Below are 21396 nucleotides of genomic sequence, written 5' to 3' on the forward strand. Positions count from 1 at the left end.
AAATAATGGCTATAAAGTACTTAACGTGGGTTTGGCACATAGCAAGCATGAAAAAAATGTTAGTTAACATTCTTAGAATTCTTTTTAGCCTTGTGCCAGTAACATCTGCCTCTGACTTCCCTCAAGTTCCCTTTCATATATATTTGTCTCTGCAGTTCCTGAGAAAAGGGGCTTTCTGGTAGGCTAGTGACCAGCTCATACAGGGCACATGTCTGGACATGAGAGACCTAGGTGTCCCAGGCAAGAGGAAGCTATGGCAGGCAGGTCTTATGGTAGAGAGCCCTCCCCATCCCACAAACAGCCATCTTTGAGTAAACTGTGTCCCTTTGAAGCTTTCTCTTACCAGCTCTGAGCCACAGGGAGCCACAGGGCTGAGACTAGGGTGATGACACGCCTGGAGGATGACTAAATAGCCTTGAAGAATGATTGAAATTTTGTGCCCTAGGCACCTCCCTCTAATCCCAACCCTGCTGAGCCACCTCACCTCGATTTAACCACTCAAATATCTAGTAGGCATTGACCAAAGGCAAAGAATGTTGTATATTTGGAGGGATTACAAAAAAAGAGACAGGAAAAAGGCACCTGTCTGCTTCTTCAAAGCACATAAAATCAGAGACTTAGGAGGCAAAACTGGTGCTTCTGTTCACAACCCAGCTGGGTGGCTGGGGGAAAATGCTGATGCTCTGTTCCTTCTTTGTGCCCAGACTTTTCCACACTGACAGAAGACACCTCAGGATAGAGACAAGTCACTGATTTCAATCTTCAGGGATCTAACTTCAGTCATTCTGACCCCTTAAGTAACTTCTCAGGTATCAGAATTGCTGAGATTTTTTTAAGAGACCAGACTTTTCTTTGAGCATTTAGGACCAAAAAAGTCCATTCTTTCACAGAATGAGGAGAAATACACAGACTCTCAAGATGAAGGTATGAGAACCAGGAAGTGAAAGAGAATCAGCCCAGATCTAGAAACTGACCTGTCAGGTTTCACTGGCTGCAGGGCAGAAAGCCAAGTCAACAGAAGCAACAGGCTGCTAACCCCCTGAGGGCAGCTCCTGTTCACCCAGGACTACAATCTTCTGGTGCGCCAGGGGGTCCTTCTGATCAGCTGATGCTACAAGCCCCGCTCCCCTCTCCTCCCTCCATGGTGGGGTCTTAGGCCCTTCTGTTCCCTTCCTCACCCCCATGTTGTTGGAGCCTGTGCTGGTGCTTATGTGGCTGTACAAAGAGAGAGAGGGGTTTCTGTACAAAGGTTCCTGGATGTGAACCTCAGTGAATGCTACTTGTGTGGACTTGGCTCCAGCACCTGCTCCCAGAGCTAAAAGCTGTCCTGTCCACAGCTTCCACACTCCCTGTCTGATGTCCTCTCTGACCAGGCCCGGCAGCCCTCTTCCTGTCCAGCCCTCCCTCTTCAAACAGACACTTCTGTTTGCTGACCCTGGCAGTCTAGGAAAAGGACCTTTGTTTTGTTTTTTTTTCCTTTTTTTTTTTTTTTTTTTGAGATGGAGTCTCGCTCTGTCGCCCAGGCTGGAGTGCAGTGGCCTGATCTCAGCTCACTGCAAGCTCCGCCTCCCGGGTTCATGCCATTCTCCTGCCTCAGCCTCCCGAGTAGCTGGGACTACAGGCGCCCGCCACCCCGCCCGGCTAGTTTTTTGTAGTTTTAGTAGAGACGGGGTTTCACTGTGTTCACCAGGATGGTCTCGATCTCCTGACCTCGTGATCCACCCGTCTCGGCCTCCCAAAGTGCTGGGATTACAGGCTTGAGCCACCGCGCCCGGCCCCTTTTTTTTTTTTTAAACAGTTTTTGAATGCATAAAATGGTGGTGACAGGGGGAGGGGAAGCAAAGAGGCCTGGAAATGGGGAAGGCTCCTCACTCCCACAAAGGGTCAAAGGAACCACAGCAATCAATTTTCGGCACTTATTTGGTAAAAACATTTCTAGGTCCCCTGCAGATCCGGTGGGAACTGGCATACCTGGCTGTGGACTAGGATTCAGACCTGGGGGGAGGCAGGGCTAGGCTGGTTATAGGGTGTGCAGCCTCAGCTGACACGAGAGACAGGGCCCAGAAAGATAGAGAAATGGCTGGGCCAAGAAGTGGAATCTGGATAAGATGTTGGGATGCCACGCCAGGACTCTTTTTTTTTTTTTTTGAAATGGAGTCACGCTCTGTCGCCTAGGCTGGAGTGCAGTGGTGCGATCTCTGCTCACTGCAGCCTCTGCCTCCTGGGTTCAAGCAATTCTCCTGTCTCGGTCTCCCGAGTAGCTGGGACTACTACAGGTGCCCGCCACCATGCCTAGCTAATTTTTGTAGTTTTAGTAGAGACGGGGTTTGCCATATTGGTCAGGCTGGTCTCGAACTCCTGACCTCTGGTGATCTGCCTGCCTCAGCCTCCCAAATTGCTGGGATTATAGGCATGAGCCACTGCACCCGGCCCAGGCCAGGACTCTTAAGGGAATCCAGGGGTGGAGGGGGTGAGAGCCAGGCAGGAGGCTGGCCCCAGTGCTACCTCCAGGTGATTTTTAGGCACCTCTCTGCTTTTGGGTGGGTAGCTACTGGTACATCTAATAAGCCCATGGGATAGGTCAGATGGCATGACAGCAGGCACATGTGAGGGTGGAGGAAGTTAAGAAGAGGTGGACTGGCTGCCTCCTGATTGCTCCTTCCCCATCCCTGTAGCCATTAGCCAGGACCTGGCATTGCAGTGGACCTCAGGATAAGTGGTATCACCCCACAGTGTGTTCTCCTCATGGTTATTAATCCCTTCTCTGGTGTCAGAGGTGCTAAATACTTCACATACACTATGTCTTTTTAATCCTCACATCAACTCCATGAAACAGGCTCAGGTTCTATTTTTATCTTTCTTTTATAGATGATGAAACTGAGTTCCAGAGAAATGAAGTAACTTGCTGAAGGTCACCCAGCTGGAAGGTGGTAGAATTAGGATATCAGCCCACTTATGTCAGGCTTCCAAGACTGTGCACTTGACCTCTGGGGTGTCTGTGGGGCTGCATTTGAAGCCATCGGAAACCCACACAGCCCCTGGGGAGAAAGAGAGGTCATCTGTGGAAACCCCCTTCTGCTGTGTTCCAAAGCTAACAAGCAAAAATTGATGCCTAACTGCTGGGCACTGCGTGGGGCAGTGGGATCAGGTGATGAGCTGACATCCCCCCCACCCACTTGGGGCTAACAGATGGGCAGGGAGGGCAGAGGTCATATTATCTCAAATATTCACATGTGGGTTAAGTGCTATGAAGGACAAAGGTAGAGAAGGAGCATACCCAGGCAGGAGGGGCCTTACCTTGATCTAAGGTATAATGGGAGGCCTTCTTGGAAGAAGTGGTATTTTAGCTGGGATCTAAAGATTGGGTATTTCTCAGCCTCAGCACTATTGGCATTTTGGACTAGATGATTTTTTTGTTACATGAGGATGTCTTGAGCCTTGCAGGATGCTTAGCAGCTCCCCTAGCGTCTTCTCACTACATGCCACTTGTGACAGCCAAAAAATGTCTCTGGAAATTTCCAAGTATTCCCTGGGTGGTGGGGTGGTGGTAAAATCACTCATGTTTGGGAATCACTGATCTGGGTGAAATTGAGACGTTTTCAAGGCAGAGCCCAGAGAAAGAGAGTGGGCGAGGGTGAATGGACTGTTTGAGAAAGTTTGGGAAGCCATGCCTGCAAGGTTGGAGCAGAGAACCAGAGGGAAGGGTGAAAGAGGTAAAGCTGGAAAAGAAAGAAACCAGGACACAGAGACCCTTCTGGTCCACGTAGAGGACCTGGGACTTCATTGTGAGGCAAGAGTGGATTTGGATGATGAAATGATGGTGACTCATGGGGCCAAAGTGGAGGCAGACGAGCAGGAAAAACGGATCAATGTAAGTGGCATCCAGGAGGTAGAAGTCACCAGCAGCAGGGAATTTCTGCAATATTTTCTCTCTACTGTCCACATTTGTGAAGTAGAGCCGTTCATCCGGGAGATCTTTATTGTCATTTTGGATTTCCTGATTGTCGAGAAGTGTTTCTCCATGTTGTGGTGACCTGGTCTCTGTTTGAATTAAGGATTATCGTCTCACAGTCTCTGTACTCTGCCATTTGGCATGCATCAATATTTTAAAGAGCACTGAACTAGGAATCATAAGAGCGGGATTCTAGTTCCATTTTTGACACTAGCCAACATTACGAAAATTAGTTTCTCTTTCTGGGCATCTGCAAAATGAGGGATCTAAATTTCACTAAATAACCTCTACCGTCCTTTCAGATCTAACAGCCTCTGAATACAAATGCTTGCCACTTAACAGAAGGACAAAATAGTTTCACTGGTTACTCTTCAAAAGGATTTCCATTCTCCCTATTAATCAAGGTCAGGTATCTTCATCAGAACTGGTAAAGCAGTGATCAAGAGGGCTTCTGTAAGACAACAATTACATCCTGCTGTGTGGATTTTTTTTTTTTTTTTTTGGCATAGAGATTGGATTATGTTCTGATGTGAGTCTTCCCAAGTCATGGCACTGGAGTGAGATCTTCCCTGAAGGGAGTAAACTTCCCCACTGTCAGTCATCCTGAGCACAGGAGGCTGTTGAGTTGGAAAGGCAGGTTTTGGACTGACTGGCAAGGGAGCCTGGCCTGGACTCTGTGGATATACTTGGATTCAAAGATGCAGTCACTTGGCAGCAGAGAGGTGCAGGGTGGAAGATGCATGGTGAAGGGTCTGGGCTCTCAGACAACCATATCTAGAGGCTCCATTGAAATAAGTGTTATTAACTTTCTGGCCTTTGGGTCTTTTGAAAAGGCTGAATAAATGCAGTGGCCTGGAATCAGTCAAATTGTGGAGAATGAAGACAAGCCTCTATCAAGGCATGGGAAGAAGTGCTAGAGGAGAAACAGCCTTCCTTGAGCCAAACGAAGTGACAGCAGAGGTGGCCAGTGCAACTTACAAGAGAAAGGCAAATCTGGGGGACAAGAATTGAAGCTGCAAATCTCCAACCACCCCTCCCAAGTACAGATTCCTCCTCCACTGCCAGCCTTAGGCGGTTGGGGTGTGATCTTATGAAAAAAATTGGCAGGCCTTCTGAGCCCCACAAAGGGGTCGTGGTTAGCAAATGTTAGAGAATCAGCTACTCAGAGAGCCCCCTGGCACACTCATGCACACAGATGGAAAATCCTAAGTGTGATGTTCCTCACAGCAACCACACTCAGACCTCAGGCTAAAGCATGTCGAGTTCTCCTCGCTCTGGCACCTGTTTTGTTTTTGTGTTTCCTGGTGCATGCAGGGCAAAATGCCACCCACTGGCATGAGATAAAGGGAAACCAGATGAAAGGAAGAACAAGTTCATGCAATCACTGGTTTTCTTCTTATAGCTGACTCACTATAGTTTGCTTTTACCTGCTGAACAGAAGGGAAACATGGGCTAAATGGAAGGAAGACCAGACCCATCTGGGGCTAGGAGGGAGGAGGAAGAACCCACTCTACAAGGCTGCCTCACTGTTTGGGGTTGCACTGTATCCATTTGCACAGGATACGTTACAGTCCTCATCCTCAGTACCTAAGAATGTCACTTTATTTGGAGATAGGGTCTTTGCAGAGACGATCAAGTTAAAATGAAATCGTTAGAATGAGCCCTAATCCAATATGACTAGTGTTCTTATAAAAAGGAGAAATTTGGACACAGAGACAGATACACAGGGTGGAAAGATGATGCGATAAGATCTAGGAAGACGGCTATCTACAAAGCCAGGGAGTGCCTGAGGCTACCAGAAGTTAGGAGAGAGACCTGGAACAGATTCTTCTTCACAGCCCTCAGAGGGAACCAACCCTGCCAACACCTTGAGTTTTGACTTCTAGCCTCTAAAATGACAAGACAATGAATTTCTGTTATTTTAAGCCACCCAGTGTGTGATATTACAGCAGCCTTAGGAAACTAATATACCTTGCTAGTCACTCCTTTGTGAGATGGGCCTAGGAAATGGCCATTGCGTTCCTGGGGGAAAATTTTCCCAAAAGTTTGCCAAATTATTTGATTTGCTTTCAAATTTATTTCAAGAAGCAATGGCATAGTAGTAAAATGGGAGAAGTCTAGGATCTGGACAGAGGTGATATTAAGAATACTGAATGGCTGGTATAGACCAAACCGAATAGGCAAACAGTATTGTACCAGCTCTGGGCGCCCTGGCTGAAGACCAATACTGGGTCTACAGATACAGTCCTGACCTGGAATCTGAGCTCTGCCACTCACTAGCACAGGCCTGAGGGTGAGTTATATGATCACCCTGGGTCTTATTCTTCCCATGTTAAATAGGAACTTTGTGGGAACTCTTATGATGAGGAAATGAGATAATTAATGCACATTATATGCTTCTCACAGTGCTGGGACAAAAATGGATTCTCAGAAATACTAGTTCTTTCGAAAGCCACTTATCAAATATGGTTTGCCCAGCAATGTGTACATGAATTGGAGAAAATTTCCATCTTGAGTCCTATATACAATGTGTGGTACATACACAAAGCTACAGCGTAATTTAAAGTAGATTTTCTATCTTCTGTAGATAATCTAAAGTAGATTTTCACCCATTACCCACAAGGGCAGACAGGTGTCAGATGGCCAAGTCCTAGAGCTGGAAATCTGCACATGTGCGCAAATAATTGTTCTCTGTTACGCTGTCAACTTGTGACATTTGGATACATCTCGTCTTAGCAATTTGAAATATTCCCCCTGGAGAATAAGAACCCTGGCCAAGGAGATGGGGAAACATAAATCATTTGGGACGGTAACTTAGAGGGTCTTGCTTCAGAGGACATGGAGTATGTGCAGTGAAATTTTTACTCCCTGACACCCCATATCTAAGACTACAATGACCCACCCAATTTCACCTTTCTATGAAAGTGATGATTTTCTCTTCTGCATACACAAACGCATGCATTTGCAGTTCTGAAAATGACTTTCTTTAGTTTGAGTAGGTGTTTGGGGAAAAAAAGACTCTCTCTTTTTAAAAAATTTATTATTTTGGTTTCATGGTCTAGGGTGTACATAAACCCACACCTGCACTGAATGTTTCTGAAATCTAGGTTTGATCTTTGGTTTTACTTACCAGGTTTCCTTCCAGAGGTGTATTTTCCGTTTTGGGGTGAGGTAAGTAAACGTAGAGAGCATTACAAAAGCAACTTTGCAGCCAGATAGAAGCTTGGAGGGAAAGAATGGAATGGGTTCCAGGCCTATTTTCACCTCTTACAGATTATAAACCCTCTGAGTCAACAGCTGGTTGTACCCTGCCCCCTCCATATCCCCAAGTTTCAGACACTAGTGCTGCCTGCTGCCTGCCCTCAGCCCCTTCCCTTTCCATGAGTGGATTCCACAGTCATATCTGGCTGACAGCTTTCTGGATGGGGTGGGGGAAGGATCAAAAGTCTCTGGGCTCCCCTGCAGTCTTGATTGTTCAGGGGATCTTGGAGCTCTAAAAGCCAGCTGTGGCAGGAAGAATGAATAGAACCAGTTTCTGACTCTATAGAGCATGACAGAGCCTATGAGATGACAGGGAAGTAGTAATTTTAGCAGAGAAGTTACCGGACAGCTTTTGCGCCTCTGAGCTGGTTCCCTCAAGACCATGTCCAAGTCCCTGGGTTAAAACAGCCTACCTTTCAGGGTCTCAGTGTTGAAAATGGCAAAAATGAAGATAATTATGGTTACTACCCACCTTTTCCTTGAAGGCCTGTTGGCAGTAGGAAAACTGTGTTTCCCAAGTACCAGATCTTCACATGTGGAGAGCCTCAAATATGACTGTTTCTTAGAAAACTATTTAGGCTGGGCATGGTGGCTCATGCCTGTAATCCCAGCACTTTGGGAGGCCGAGGCAGGTGGACCACCTGAGGTCAGGAGTTTGAGACCAGCCTGGCCAACATGGCAAAAACCCATCTCTACTAAAAATACAAAATTAGCCAGGCATGGTGGAGTGCACCTGTAATCCCAGCTACTTGGGAGGCTGTTGCAGTGAGCCAAGATTGCACCACTATTCATAAAGCTTATTTAACATAGAGATTCACAGATTCCAAGCCCAGCAACTCAGGTTCCGAAGGGCTTGGGTGGAGCCCAGTAATCTACATTTTTAGTAAGTCCCCAGTGAGCTCCTGCAGGTGAGCCTCCTCACCTACTGAGGTTGTACTGACATTTTAGCATTTGAGGTATGTGTTTCTTAAGAACCATCCAGTTGGTTAAACCATAAGAGTCCAGGACAGCCATGGGGAGCTCCAGGACTACCCACAAGGGCAGACAGGTGTCAGATGGCCAAGTCCTAGAGCTGGAAATCTGCACACGTGGGCAAATAATTGTTCTCCGTTACGCTGTCAACTTGTGACATTTGGATACTTCTCTTCTTAGCGTTTTGAAATATTCCCCTGGAGAATAAGAACCCTGGCCAAGGAGATGGGGAAAAGGAGCCAAAAGATGAGGTGCTCCGTGATGCACTCAAGAGAATCTGGCCCTGCATCTGTGGACAGTATCCATCCATCCTCCCAGAAGGAGAATAAGAGAAAGAGCAGGTCATGTTTATTAAGCATGAATGGGGCAGGCACTGCTCTAAGCATTAACTCGTTTAATCTTGACAGCAATCTATACTAGATTCTACTATTTTGCCCATTTTTTCAGATAGAAAAATAGAGGCCCTAGGAAGTTAAGTCACTTGCCCACAGTCACAATGCTAGTAAGTGTCAGAGCCAGGATTTGAATTTAGGCCATCTGGCACCTGAGACTGTGCTTTTAACCATTACACACACTGCCCTCCTAGGATGCTTACTTGCCTGTAATGATTCTAACTCAGTTCCTTCATTAGACATATTTGAGGCATGGGTATTGCTTCCTGTAGGGCTTAAGTGTGAGACCCTAATTGTGCCAAACTGTTCTCACTTTATATGTAAATACTTCTCATCCGGAAACTTCCTATATAACCCTCCAGAACCTTCTCTCCCACTAGTTCCTTTACATTCAGAGAGAAAAACAAAAAGCAAGCAAACAAAACCAAGTGCAAAGTTTCCCCTCCTCCTGCTGTGGCTGCTTTTTTTTTTTTTCCTAAGTTCTAAAACCACCAGTATCTCCAATTCCATTGAGAGTCTACTGTTATCCTAATAGGGCTGACATGACACGTTTCTGGTTTCTTCCTGAAACAACACCTGTCTTTGCTTAGCTACGGCTTGCAAAGCTAACCCCCCAATTATTATTTTTTACTTGAAACTTTTATTATGATAATCATAGATTCACCTACCATTGTAAGAAATACTACAAAGGGACTTCCTATACCCTTTACCCGTTTTCCCTTAGTGGTAATATCTTGTAAAATGATAGTACAACATATTGGCTATGATATTGACACTGATAGAATCCACAGATCTTATTCAGATTTCCTTATCTTTACTTGTACTCAGTGCGTATGTATGTGTGTGTGTGTGTTTAGTTATATACAATTTTATCGTGTGTAGGTTCCTCTATCCTCATCTCCCTCCTGTCCCACCACCTCCTCTTTAGCCCCTGACAACTGCTATCCTGTTCTCTACTTCTAAAATTTTGTCATTTTGAAAATATTATATAAATGGAATCACATAGCATGAAATCCTTTGGAAGGGGCTTTTTACCCTCAGCATAATTTCCTTGCAACGCATCCAAGCTGTTGCATGCACCAATAGTTCATCCTTTTTAATTGCTCTGTAGTATTCCGTGGTATGGATGTACTACAGTTTGTTTACCCATTCATCTGTTGAAAGATGTCTACGCTGTTTCTAGTATTTGGTTATTATGAATAAAGTTGACAGGAAGAGTCAGTCAGGTATAGCTTTTATTTCTCTAAGATAAGGGCTCAAGAGTGCAATTCCTGGATCATAAGAGAAAGAATTCCATTTCTTATCATCAACTATGATGTTGGCTTCAGTTTTTTTTATAGGTGCTTTTAGCTGAGATCAGGCAATTTTGCTCTAATTTGCTAAGAAATTATTATTTTTTAAATATCTATGAATTACAGCACATCCTTGCCTAATGGTAATGCTTTGCAGAACCTGTTAGGGAGTCTTTCTAATGAAGTCAGATCTACAGGTACAATAATCAAACGTGCCCTTTAGTTTTACAAAGAATAAAATTATTTTTCATAGCCACATTCTCAAATCAGGATCATTACAATTGTTTATGAAATGTGTCTCCCTTGCTCTTTCAGACAAGCATCTCCAGAACATCTTTAAATTCTCACACAGCACCTCTCACAGTGGTTATGCTCAATTGGCAGCAAGACCTAACATATATATGGTGTTTTACAACTCATTTAACCTTCATAGAGACTCTGAAAATAGCTATTATTAGCTCTGCTTCCAGGAGCTGAGGCTTAAGGAAGGTAAGTGACTTGCTGAGCCCACTCAGCTCTTACAGGGAAAGAGCTAGTGTTACTTAACCCCAAATCCCATATTGGTTCCAATCCAACAGAGCTGGTGGTAATGGTGGAAACCTGGATTGGCTGATCTCTGAAGGTCTTTATCAAGTCTGAGGACTGAGAAGGCTGGCTCAGAGAGTTAGCACCCTCCGAATTCCCGTTTCTTTCATTGTTTGTTTGTTTGAGATGAGTCTCGCTCTGTCGCCCAAGCTGGAATGCAGTCGCCCCATCTCGGCTCACTGTAACCCCTGCCTCCTGGGTTCAAGCGATTCTCCTGCCTCAGCCTCCCAAGTAGCTGGGATTACAGGCGCCCGCCACCAGACCTGGCTAATTTTTGTATTTTTAGTAGAGATGGGGTTTCACCATGTTTACCAGGCTGGTCTCGAACTCCTGACCTCAGGTGATCTGCCCGCCTCAGCCTTCCAAAGTGCTGGGATTACAGGCGTGAGCCACCACACCAGGCCCACAAGTGGCCGTTTCTTTGTTCACTCCAATACCTGTTTCTCCTGCCTACTGCCCAGAGAGTCTCCCACTACTGCTGCTGCTATTTCCACTGCCAGGAGCTGTTTGGCTTTATCTGGGGGGCTAAATCACCTTTGATTCCATTCACATTAATTTCTGACCTCCCACTTTTCCAATCTAGTATGTGCTCGCACTAGATTCAAACAAACACTGTCAAGTGTGTCTTTTGCTTTCTTTGTTTTAGCAAAGAAGAGAGATCTCTCCTTTTCATCATAACCAAGCTGCTCCCTTGAGTCCCTCTGATTCTTCACATGGATGCCCCACCTTTGGGATCGCTACCAGAGCTGCTGCTTCCCACACATCATCACTACACAATTTTGGGTAGGCACTCTTAGTAAACTGAGTCAACAAGGATTCACTCATCATGGCCTGTGCCCAGGGCTTCATAAGGAAAATGGAAAGCATTCAAGAGATATTGATATCTTCAAGGAGTTTATATTCTTTTTAATTACCCTCTGTTGGCAAAAATAGCTGTCAAAGTGGCAGGTGAAAGAGTTAGATGGAAAGTCAGTATAAAATCCTATAAGCTGAAAGCTTACATTGACAGTCCTTTAAAGCATATTGGAATCCACCCAAAGGAGTTGTAATGCCAAAGCTTAAGGTCAGCTCAGACCTTTGGCACCAATCTGGGTGCTATGGCAGAACACTTAGAAGTTATCTCACCTGTGGCCCCTTACTCTCACTCTTGACTTTGGTGTAGTAGACAGAGAGGGAGAAGGCAGAGGTGAAAAGTTGGTAGGACAGAGATGTTGTTTGCTGGAATCTTCATTAACACCCCTTCCTCAGTCTGGAAGTGGGACTTTGGAGGGGCCAGACTGGCCATTTGGAATGTGAGGATGAGTATATTCCCAGAAATATTCAGAAGAAACCCATCACCCCGTATTATCTTTTCCTTCTCAGCTCCGGCCAAGTACACATATCACATTCATTGGCAGAAACTCTAAGCCAGGATGAGGGAAGACCTTAGAAGCCAAGGTTCTATCCTGTTCTCTTTTTGGACATTAAAGAATGTCCTCCCCGTTTCAATCCCCTCTCCTGCCCCAGAGACATGTCCCCTGTTCCTATTGCCTCTCCCACCCTCCTTCCCTCATGTCCTCAGATGTGTCTGGGGATAGGATAATTAACAGGCACACGTATAGCGGAAAGAGCACTTCTGTGGCAGCATTGTGTTGTAATCACAGAATGCTGGAAATAACCTAAGTATCCATCAGTAGATTAGTTAAATAAATAATGGGACATTGGTGCAATGGAACATTACACAGCCATTACAGTCATGCTGTGGAACACTGAAAAATATTTTCAATGAAAACACTGGTGGAAAAAAATGAAGGTTGCTAAAGTTTGTACAGTATAAACCTGAATGTTGTGAAAAATAAATGTGTGTGTGTCTGTGTATCAGAGTGAAGAATTAGTTTTTCTTTTAAATGTTCTATTCCTTCTGTATGGGTGAAGAATTTATAACATCTATAGCAGAGTTTCTCTAAGGGAAGAAATTCTCTTTTTGGAGGAGACTGGCTTCATCAACTGCTTCAGGTGGGGAAGGTGAAGCTTAGAGGTCAGTGGTAGGCACACACGTAGATGAAAAGATGCCCAAACTGCTTTGTATATGAAATGAAGGGAATCTGAGAGTGGGGAAACCTAAGAAGCTGAGAAGGGCTGGAGGGGAGAAAGAGTCCAAGCAGCACGGCGGGGAGCTGGAACCTGCCAAAAAAGGTGAGTGGTTCATTCGAAATTCGTCTGATGGTCAAATGAGTTTTAGGAGGAAGAATTTCTAATATTCAATTTTTGAGATGTAAACTCCTTCTGTATCCCATAACCTTCAGTAAAGTCTAGTGAAATTATACATCTGGGTATAGTGGTGCCGTGGAATGTGAAAAGGAGGTAGCAACAACCGGAAGTCGAGTGGCCCTTTGGTTGTCATGCAAACAGAGTGAGCAGCATCCTGTGGGAGGGGAGGGGAGAAAAGACAGGAGGTCCCTGCAGTGGCCCCAGCCCACGTGAGAACAACCCCTTGTTTCCTAAATACACTGGGAAAGGTAGACCTGAAAGGGGTTGGCTGATGTTTGCTTTGCATATAAATGATCATACACCCACACAGAAGAAAAACGGCAAGGAAATAAACCAAAAGTTAAGTGTCATCATCTTGGGGTGGTAAATGACTGAGTTTTATCTTCTTCTTTGTAAATTTTTTTTTTTTTTTTTGAGATGGAGTCTTGCTCTGTTGCCCAAGTGATGCTGGAGAGCAGTGGCACAATCTCAGCTCACTGCAACCTCCGCCTCCCTGGTTCAGGCGAATCTCCTGTCTCAGCCTCCCCAGTAGCTAGGACTACAGGTGCACGCCACTGTGCCCAGCTAATTTTTATATTTTTAGTAGAGACAGGGTTTCACCATGTTGGCCAGGCCGTTCTCAAACACCCAACCTCAGGGGATCCACCCACTTCGGCCTCCCAAAGTGCTGGGATTATAGGTGGGAGCCACTGCGCCTGGGCTTCTTCTTTGTAATTTCTTATGCTTTTCAAGGCTAAATTAAATTTAGCCTAAAGCTGCCTCCTTACATATTCTAAGTTTGGCCTAAAGGTTTCTTTGTACATAATGAACCATAGTGAACTGAAAACTAGCTGGATGTGTAAACAGTCTGCAACCTACTCTTACATCAATCAACTGAGTTTTAGCCAATCAAAGGCAACCAACTGTTCAAACTGAGTTCAAATAAGGCAAATGCAGAGCTGTTAAGTATCAGCTGTTTCTGTACCTCGCTTCCACTTTTTTGTACGGTGGCTTTCCTTTTTCTGTTTCGTAAATCTTCTTCCACCATGTGGCTGCACTGAAGTCTCTCTGAGCCTATTTGGGCTTGGGAGGCTGCCCGATTCACGAGTCATTCTTTGCTCAATTAAACGCTGCTAAATTTAATTTGTCTAAGGTTTTTCTTTTAGTATCAATAACTTCTGCAACTATGATGCTTTACTTTTGTAATTAGAAATTTTTTTTTTCTTTTTCTTTTTCTTCTTTTTTTTTTTTTTTTTTTAAGACAGAGCCTCGCTGTCACCCAGGCTGGAATGCAGTAGTACGCTCTTGGCTCACTGCAACCTCCGCCTCCTGGGTTCAAGCGACTCTTCAGCCTCAGCCTCCTGAATAGCTGGGACTACAAGCATACACCACCACGCCCGGCTAATTTTAGTATTTTTAGCAGAGACAGGGTTCCACCATGTTGGCCAGGCCAGTCTCAAACTCCTGACCTGAGGTGATTCACCCGCTTTGGCCTCCCAAACTGCTGGCATTACAGGCGTGAGCCACCACTCCCGGGCAGAAACTATATTTAAAAAGTCACCACTGACCATTATCATCCCTTCAGAGAGAGCTGGGGAATGAGGGGAAGAGGAACTTGGGAGGAGAGGTGTGAAAAGGGATTCAGAAGGGTTTCCTAGGCAGAAAGCACTGCCTCTTCATGGGACACTGTCCTGGGGATGGTTAGGGTCATGAGGGACCCTGGGTGTTGTGGAGGAGCAGCTGTGAGCAGGTCCAAGGGAAACACCTGCTGGTGCTCTCACTCCCAAGATGCCTGATTAAGCTAAGGACTTTCTTCATCCTACCCCAATAAGGAGGCTCAGTAAGCTGGCATCTGCCTGATGCACAAGAGGGTAGGGCAGGCCCGAGGCTGCCAGCCCCATGGCTTCTCTCTCAGATGTCTCCTTCTCCGACGAGCCTCTGCCATCCTCTGTTTCTCTTCCCACCAGAAAGCTTTCTTGCTTGTTAAGCTCCCCTGGGGACTCAAATGATCACAGCGTGTACCTTCTCTTCCTGGCAGGCAAATCCTTATTTTCCGCTGTCAGATTCTCAACTGGTCTGACTTGTGAGAGTGCCTGAAGTTCTTTCCCTGCTGTTTCGTTTCAAAGACAGGGTCAGGGGGAACCGTGGGGCAAAGTGTGAAAAGTGGCAGGGAACAGGCAATTTCTAACTGAGCCTTATTCACTTGGATAATCTCAGGCTGGAGATAATGTGTGCCTAGAACCCAGAGTTTCTAAGTGTTTCTTAGACTGACCCAAATCCTGAGAAGCTGGAAGGGGCATGGACCCCTGACCCAAGGGCTCTTGGTCATGGTGGAACTCTGCGGTCTATCAACTAACTGATGAGTTACATGTTCACTCAGCCTCCCTAGACCAGGAGTACACCAGGCATGGTGGTGGGAAATGTCCACACCAAAGGCTGTTGGCTTATACCTTCTCACCTCCCCTCTCTTGCAGATACTTAGGGAGATGGCGCTCTTTCCCCTGGCCCCTGTTTTGCCCTCACCTTTTTGCTCACTTGCTTCCCATGTTTCCCCATAGCCTTCTTTGCTGCATTCTTTCCCCCTCTCTTTCTCTATATTTTCCTCTGTCTTCATGCATAGTGGAGTAGGAGTTAGATTCAAATATTAACTAGCATCTATTAAGCATCTGTTATGAGCCAGGCACTGTGCTAGGCATGGGTGCATATATCATTAAATTTAATCACCATAACAATCCTGTGTGGTACACTATTATTACTCCCATGCTGTCATGGAAACAGAAGCCACAGTGGTTGGGTCCTGTCCAAGGTTAATGGAGGAAGAAGCAGGGAAGCTAGGATTCAGATTCAGATTTCACTATGTAAAGACCTGTTTCCATTATGCCACATCACCCCTCAGGTTTTCTGAGGTCTAGGTTGCTTCCTGTCTTTTCCTCTGTGATCTATCTTCCTTGCCATCCTTATGGGCACACATGGGATACCCCCCCTCTCTGTATAGGCATCAGAGTCCACTCAAGTTTCCAATGGTCCTGTGGTCTCCACAACCTGGAGGTGCAGATCCATTAGAGAAAGGAGTGCAGTTCTGATTGGACATAAGCAACAGGCCCAGAATCACATCCCCAAATGCTCAGATCCAGCCTAGAATCCCCAGGGCTTTCCAGCCTTGAGCCATGGGTGGGAACTCTCTGAGATGCTATAACTTAGCCAGCAACTGTTCTCTCAAACTCTTCCCAGTCTGTTTATCAAAAGCTTTTGTTTTATTTTGTTTTTTGTTTTCATTGCTACCAGTACTTCCTGGTCTAATTTAGCCAGCATTGCCAGGTTTCTGATGCTGAATGGCTGCTTGATTAGTTGAATTTGGGGATAATCTAGGAAGGTACAGCAGCAATGAGTACTATTTGGTGCCATCAACTTAGATTCCCGGGCCCAGATAAGATTTTATATAGGCTTCAATTCCTACTCATTTTCTCTCAGAAATCCAGTGCTTGACTGTATCATCTAAGGAGGCTTTGACATCTCTTTGGTTTACCCTCAAATTTGCAAGGGTTGCCTTGGAAATCTCAGTTGGGATCGTTTAATGCTTATTTGTCAGCACATACCAGTAAGCTGGAATAAAAGAGAGCTTGTCTCCTGTTTCCTTCCCAAATCTGACTGCTCCCAGAAAGATCAAGGCAGGGAGGGGGTTGCTAGAAGCCCTTTGAAATCCTGGATAGTTCAATGCTTCTGAAAGAAAGCTTGGCAGGAAGCTGATCTAACCCCCAGTGTTTACAGATGGGGAAACTGAGGCTTAGCAGGATGTGACTTGCTCAAAGTCAAAGAATAAGTTAGCAGCAGAGACTGGACTAAAACCCTGGTCCCAACTGCCCTCACTCCATTTAAAAAAAAAAAAACAAAACAGAAAGGATTTAGATTTGGGCTGTGAAGAGTCATAGCAAGTATCCAGTAAAGATCCAATAAATGAGTGAGCTTCCTTCTGGGTGCTCCAGCTGCTCTGGCTGAGCCTCCAACGTGCGGGATTTCTAGACTCAGGAGCTAACAAGAACCTTGGATGCTGAGCACCGACACCATGCCTTCCTCGACACCAGAGACATGTTACTAACATTCAGATCCAGTTTACATCACAAGGGCTGACTCAGCTCTCTTCTTTGCCTTATCAGAAGATTCAAACTGTCACTAACGTGCAACAGAGTCTAGGGGGCATACTCCTACTCTGTGGGGTACCATGCTGCCAGGATCTAGCCCTGTGTGTGGACTGGGATGGTGGCCACTGCAGAAAGGGAGACAAGTCTTTTCATGAGATATTAAGAGAAAGTTTGAGGCGTGGGATAATGTTGCTTGACAAGCATAGACAGGGCATGATAATACCCAGAATGGCATTAAAATTATGTTTGTAGGTTATGTTTTCTTCAGAAATATTTTTAAAACGCAAAATTACTCATAATTTTTCTACACAGATAACCCATGTCATCATTTTTCTTGAAAAAAAGAAGTAATAATGCATGTAGGTAGAGAAGTCAAACATGACAGGAAGATTTAAAGTAAAAAGTTAGGCCAGGTGCGGTGGCTCACGCCTGTAATCCCAGCACGTTGAGAGGCCAAGGTGGGGGGATCACTTGAGGCCAGGAGTTAGAGACCAGCCTGGCCAACCCAGCGAAACCCCATCTCTACTAAAAATACAAAAAGTTAGTTGGACATGGTGGTGCACGCCTGTAATCCCAGCTACTCAGGAGGCTGAGGCAGGAGAAACGCTTGAACCCAGGAGGCAGAGGTTGCAGTGAGCTGATAATGCACTACTTACACTCCAGCCTGGGTGACAGAGTCAGACTATGTCTCTAAAAAACAAAACAAAACAAAACAAAACAAAACAAACAAAAAAAAAAGTTAAAATCTCTCTGCGCTATTCCTTGCCTAGCCTCTTTTTTCCAAAGGTAACAGTTAACTGTTTCTCTGGTATGACTTGAGACAATTTTCTTGAATGTAACACGGTACTAGCATATATGTTTATTCTCTTATTAAAATTCTACACAAAGAAAATCATATTAAAGACTGTTCTGCATTCTGCCTTTTCAAGTAATGTAGGTTTTGGAGACTAGTATCTCTAAGCACACATAGAACTTCTCTATTCCATGTAATGACCCACACAGTTCAGAAAGAATGATGTGGAGAATTTTTCTTTAAGACCTAGGAAGGAGATTAGAGATCTTGGAATTCAACCCTTATTTTCTGAAATTCAGAAAACCATGGTCCAAGAGGTAAAATTCCTTGATCCAAGGCACACAGAAAGTTAGACACAGAACTTGCAGTCCAGGTCCTTTTCACTAAGCCCCACTTCTGCTACGTTCTTAAAAGAAGAAGATGTCTGAAGAGAATTGGGGAAATTTTAGCCTTCAAAGAACACCCCGTTTATTTTCCTCATCAAGTATATTCTTTTTTTTGTTTTGTTTTTGAGATGGTGTCCTGCTCTGTCGCCCAGGCTGGAGTGCAGTGGCACGATTTCGGCTCACCGCAACCTCCGTCTCCCGGGTTCAAGCGATTCTCCTGCCTCAGCCTCCTGAGTAGCTGGGATTACAGGCACACGCCACCACGCCCAGCTAATTTTTGTATTTTCAGTAGAGACGGGGTTTCACCATGTTGGACAGGCTGATCTCAAACTCCTGACCTCAGGTGATCTACCCACCTTGGCCTCCCAAAGTGCTGGGACCACCGGTGTGAACCACCGTGCCTGGCCAAGGGACTTATTTCCCTTGGAGGTGGACTAAGGAGCTTCCAAATCCACTTTAGGAACTCAGCCCAATTCTTTAATGGCTGAAATGAACTCCTAGTCTTCACATTTCTACTTCGATTTCTCAAGACCTCTTAACTGGAATTCACACACCGTAAAGCAAGGGAGGAAGAAAAGAGGAGAGTGGGGATGGGTGGGGATTTTGCAGTCTCTATGTTCATTAAAAATTATGACTCACGGGGCTTCTCACTCCCCACTGTCCATACAAATTCAGGTCACCTTCCTAGTGACATGGGAGGACCTAGGGAAACAATGACCTGGTTTCAGAACACAGGACACTTTCCCCTTAACCACCCAGGATGGCCATGGAATGGGAGTCCTAATCACATAAGGCACATTCGCAGTAAAAGGATGTCTAACCACCAGAAGGAAAGACTGGAAGATGGGCAAGACAGTTACCCTAAAAATGTCAAAGCTTGTCTTTGCTACAGAGATGATACTCTGTGTTGTTTCAAAGAGTAGAATATTGATGGATTAAAAGAAATTTCAGTGAGACAAGTTTTAGTATCTAAGGAAGAAACCCCTAAAGACGGAGGTGGTAGGGTGAATGGCTAAGACTGCAGGCTTTGGAATTACAGCCCCAGTGGTTGAGAGATCCCAGTTGGCTACATACCACTATGTGACCATGGGCAAGTAATGTAACTGTTCCAAGGCTGACTTTTCTGTCTCACAGAGTTGTATAGATCAAATGAAATTATATATATGTAAGTTCATGTAAGGCAGGGACCTTGTCCTTCATATTAACTGCTGTATACCCAGCCCCCAAGCCTGGGGTCTGGTGTATAATAAGTGCTCAATAAACATTAATGGAATTATTGAATTTGTTGGATCCTTAACAAGAGACAGATACTGGGACAAGCATTTTCATTCATTTCAAACACATTTGTGGAACATCTACTATGTGCTGGGCTCATCATGGTAATCCTTTCTGTGATTACTGATACCATTATTATTATAGTTGTTTTGGTGGTGGTAGTGGTGGTGGTTGTCAAAAAGTTTGCTTCAGATGGTGGTGAATATCCCTATCATTGGAAATGCCTAGCTCATGTGGGATGACAAGCTGGTAGTATTGACAGGGGAATTTACGCACCTATGAAGGGTTTGGGGTCATATCCAAATCCAAAATCAAAATTCTGATTTTTACAGAAATCTTGGGCTTGTTAGTACCACTTCATACTTTTGGTGGGGATATGACACTGTATGTCTGTATAAGATAGTGAGCATTACAGTGCTAATGAATAATTCCAAGGCCATATAAATGCCACAAGGTAGGCTAAACTCCTTTAATCCCTGTAGCATTATCTTTGGCTTTTTTAAGTCTGGTACCACTGTCCGAGCTAGATCTTAGAGTTGCTGCTCCGTGCCTGGGCCTGGGCCACCCTATTCATCCGGGTGAAATGGAAAATTCTGTTCCAAACATGGACATCTGCCTTCCCAAAGGCGTTTAGGAAATCTCTAGTTGGTTGATTGAAACATTCAGTTTTCATCCTAGCTGTCTGGAGTAGGCACAGTCTGGTGGTGAAAGAGAACAGCTGTAAGGAGAGGATTTCCTTATAGTGAATCTGGAGGTCACCCACAACCTGTGAAAGCTCTGGGAGCTGCTTTTGGCTGCTCCACATCTTGGCCTTCCTGTCTGCTCTGCAGCTGAGTTTCCTTGCCATGGAGGGGGCACTCCCATGTATTTTGGCTGTAGGGACTCTGATTTCAAGATGTCCTAAAGAGTTCCTGGCTAAAAGCCACCTGACTTATTTCCCTTGGAGGTGGACTAAGGAGCTTCCAAATCCACTTTAGGAACTCAGCCCAATGTCTAAATTTGTAATGTTCTTCCCAGTACCTTCCTTGAAAGCATTCTGCAAGTTTCAGTTCTCACTTTCTTCCTTGGAAGAAGGTATTACAAGTCCCATTTACCTGATCCTTAAGATTTATTGGTCAAGGGGCTACCTAAGGAACAGCCCCAGGTTAACAGCGGCTTAGCCACTCAAGCTTTCCCATTGGGATGGCAAGATCTTGGCTGAGCATCTTAGCATGAGGCCTATATTCTTTTCCCTCCTTTTGACCAGTCCTTACCCTAGGAATTCATCCTCTGACTGCAAGGTTACTGCTTGTCTCTAGCCCCTGACCTCCTTTTAAAAACTCCTGACTGAGTTTTTAAATTTGTAATTCATCCATCTTTACACCAACATCTGTTGAATACCCTTTGTTCTTAGCCTCTGCCTTAGAGTCTGTATCCAATTTTGTCTACCTCAGATGCATCCATCCAGCCATCTTCTGGTGTCCCATGGAGGGCTGGCTTCAAGGGTGGGCAACTTGCGCTGTTGCATAGAGCCACACACTCAGAAGGAACCTGCACTTCATTTAATAACCTGCTATTGCCTTCTTGAAATTCTTAGTCGCTTTATCTTTAAGCTTGCGATTTGTTTAAGTGAAGTCTGATGGGACAACACAGCGTGAGCAGGGACAGAGAAGATGGGCACAATGCCACTCTTTGCTGCCCCATTTGCATACAGCATTCACGATGCCCCATGAGCAAAGAATTCTAGGAGCCCCACGATGCGTGAGAGTTCATCAAGACTTAATTACGCCCATAACCAAGTGAATATGCTGCCAGTCCCAAAGGGCCATTCTTTCTATTCAAACTAGAAATGGCTTCAAACGTGGAAAAAAAAGTTCTCAGAAACACAAATAATCTAGGAACCCTATCATATCCTTTCCTACCTATGTTGCTTTCCCATATTAGCCAACCACTCATGCTGAAAATGATGACACAGAAGGAAAGGGTAGGGTCACGTGTAGTCCCTTTTCGTTTCCTGGCTCATCTGAAAGCCTGGTAGAAAGTGCACATATGAAGTATGCATATAAAGTACACATATAAAAAAGGGAAATAAAAATAGTTCAGTTTATTTGGTGCAGCATTTCCACTGTTCTAGTAAGAAT

The 21396-nt window shown here is 45.0% G+C and overlaps 1 protein-coding gene and 1 long non-coding RNA gene across 2 annotated transcripts in view; both read right to left on the reverse strand.

Moving 5' to 3' along the window:
• Positions 1-21396, reverse strand: part of LOC105494315 (tetratricopeptide repeat domain 9) — a 35963-nt gene that overhangs the window by 9587 nt on the left and 4980 nt on the right. The window lies entirely within an intron of this gene.
• On the reverse strand, positions 1777-17481 carry LOC139364257 (uncharacterized). The gene is made up of 2 exons (XR_011625770.1): positions 3298-17481; positions 1777-3038 (listed from the first exon to the last, which is right to left on the reverse strand). It is a non-coding gene; the product is annotated as an uncharacterized lncRNA (long non-coding RNA).

The sequence above is a fragment of the Macaca nemestrina genome, chromosome 7 (genome assembly GCF_043159975.1).
Source record: "Macaca nemestrina isolate mMacNem1 chromosome 7, mMacNem.hap1, whole genome shotgun sequence".
NCBI classification, from domain to species: domain Eukaryota; kingdom Metazoa; phylum Chordata; class Mammalia; order Primates; family Cercopithecidae; genus Macaca; species Macaca nemestrina.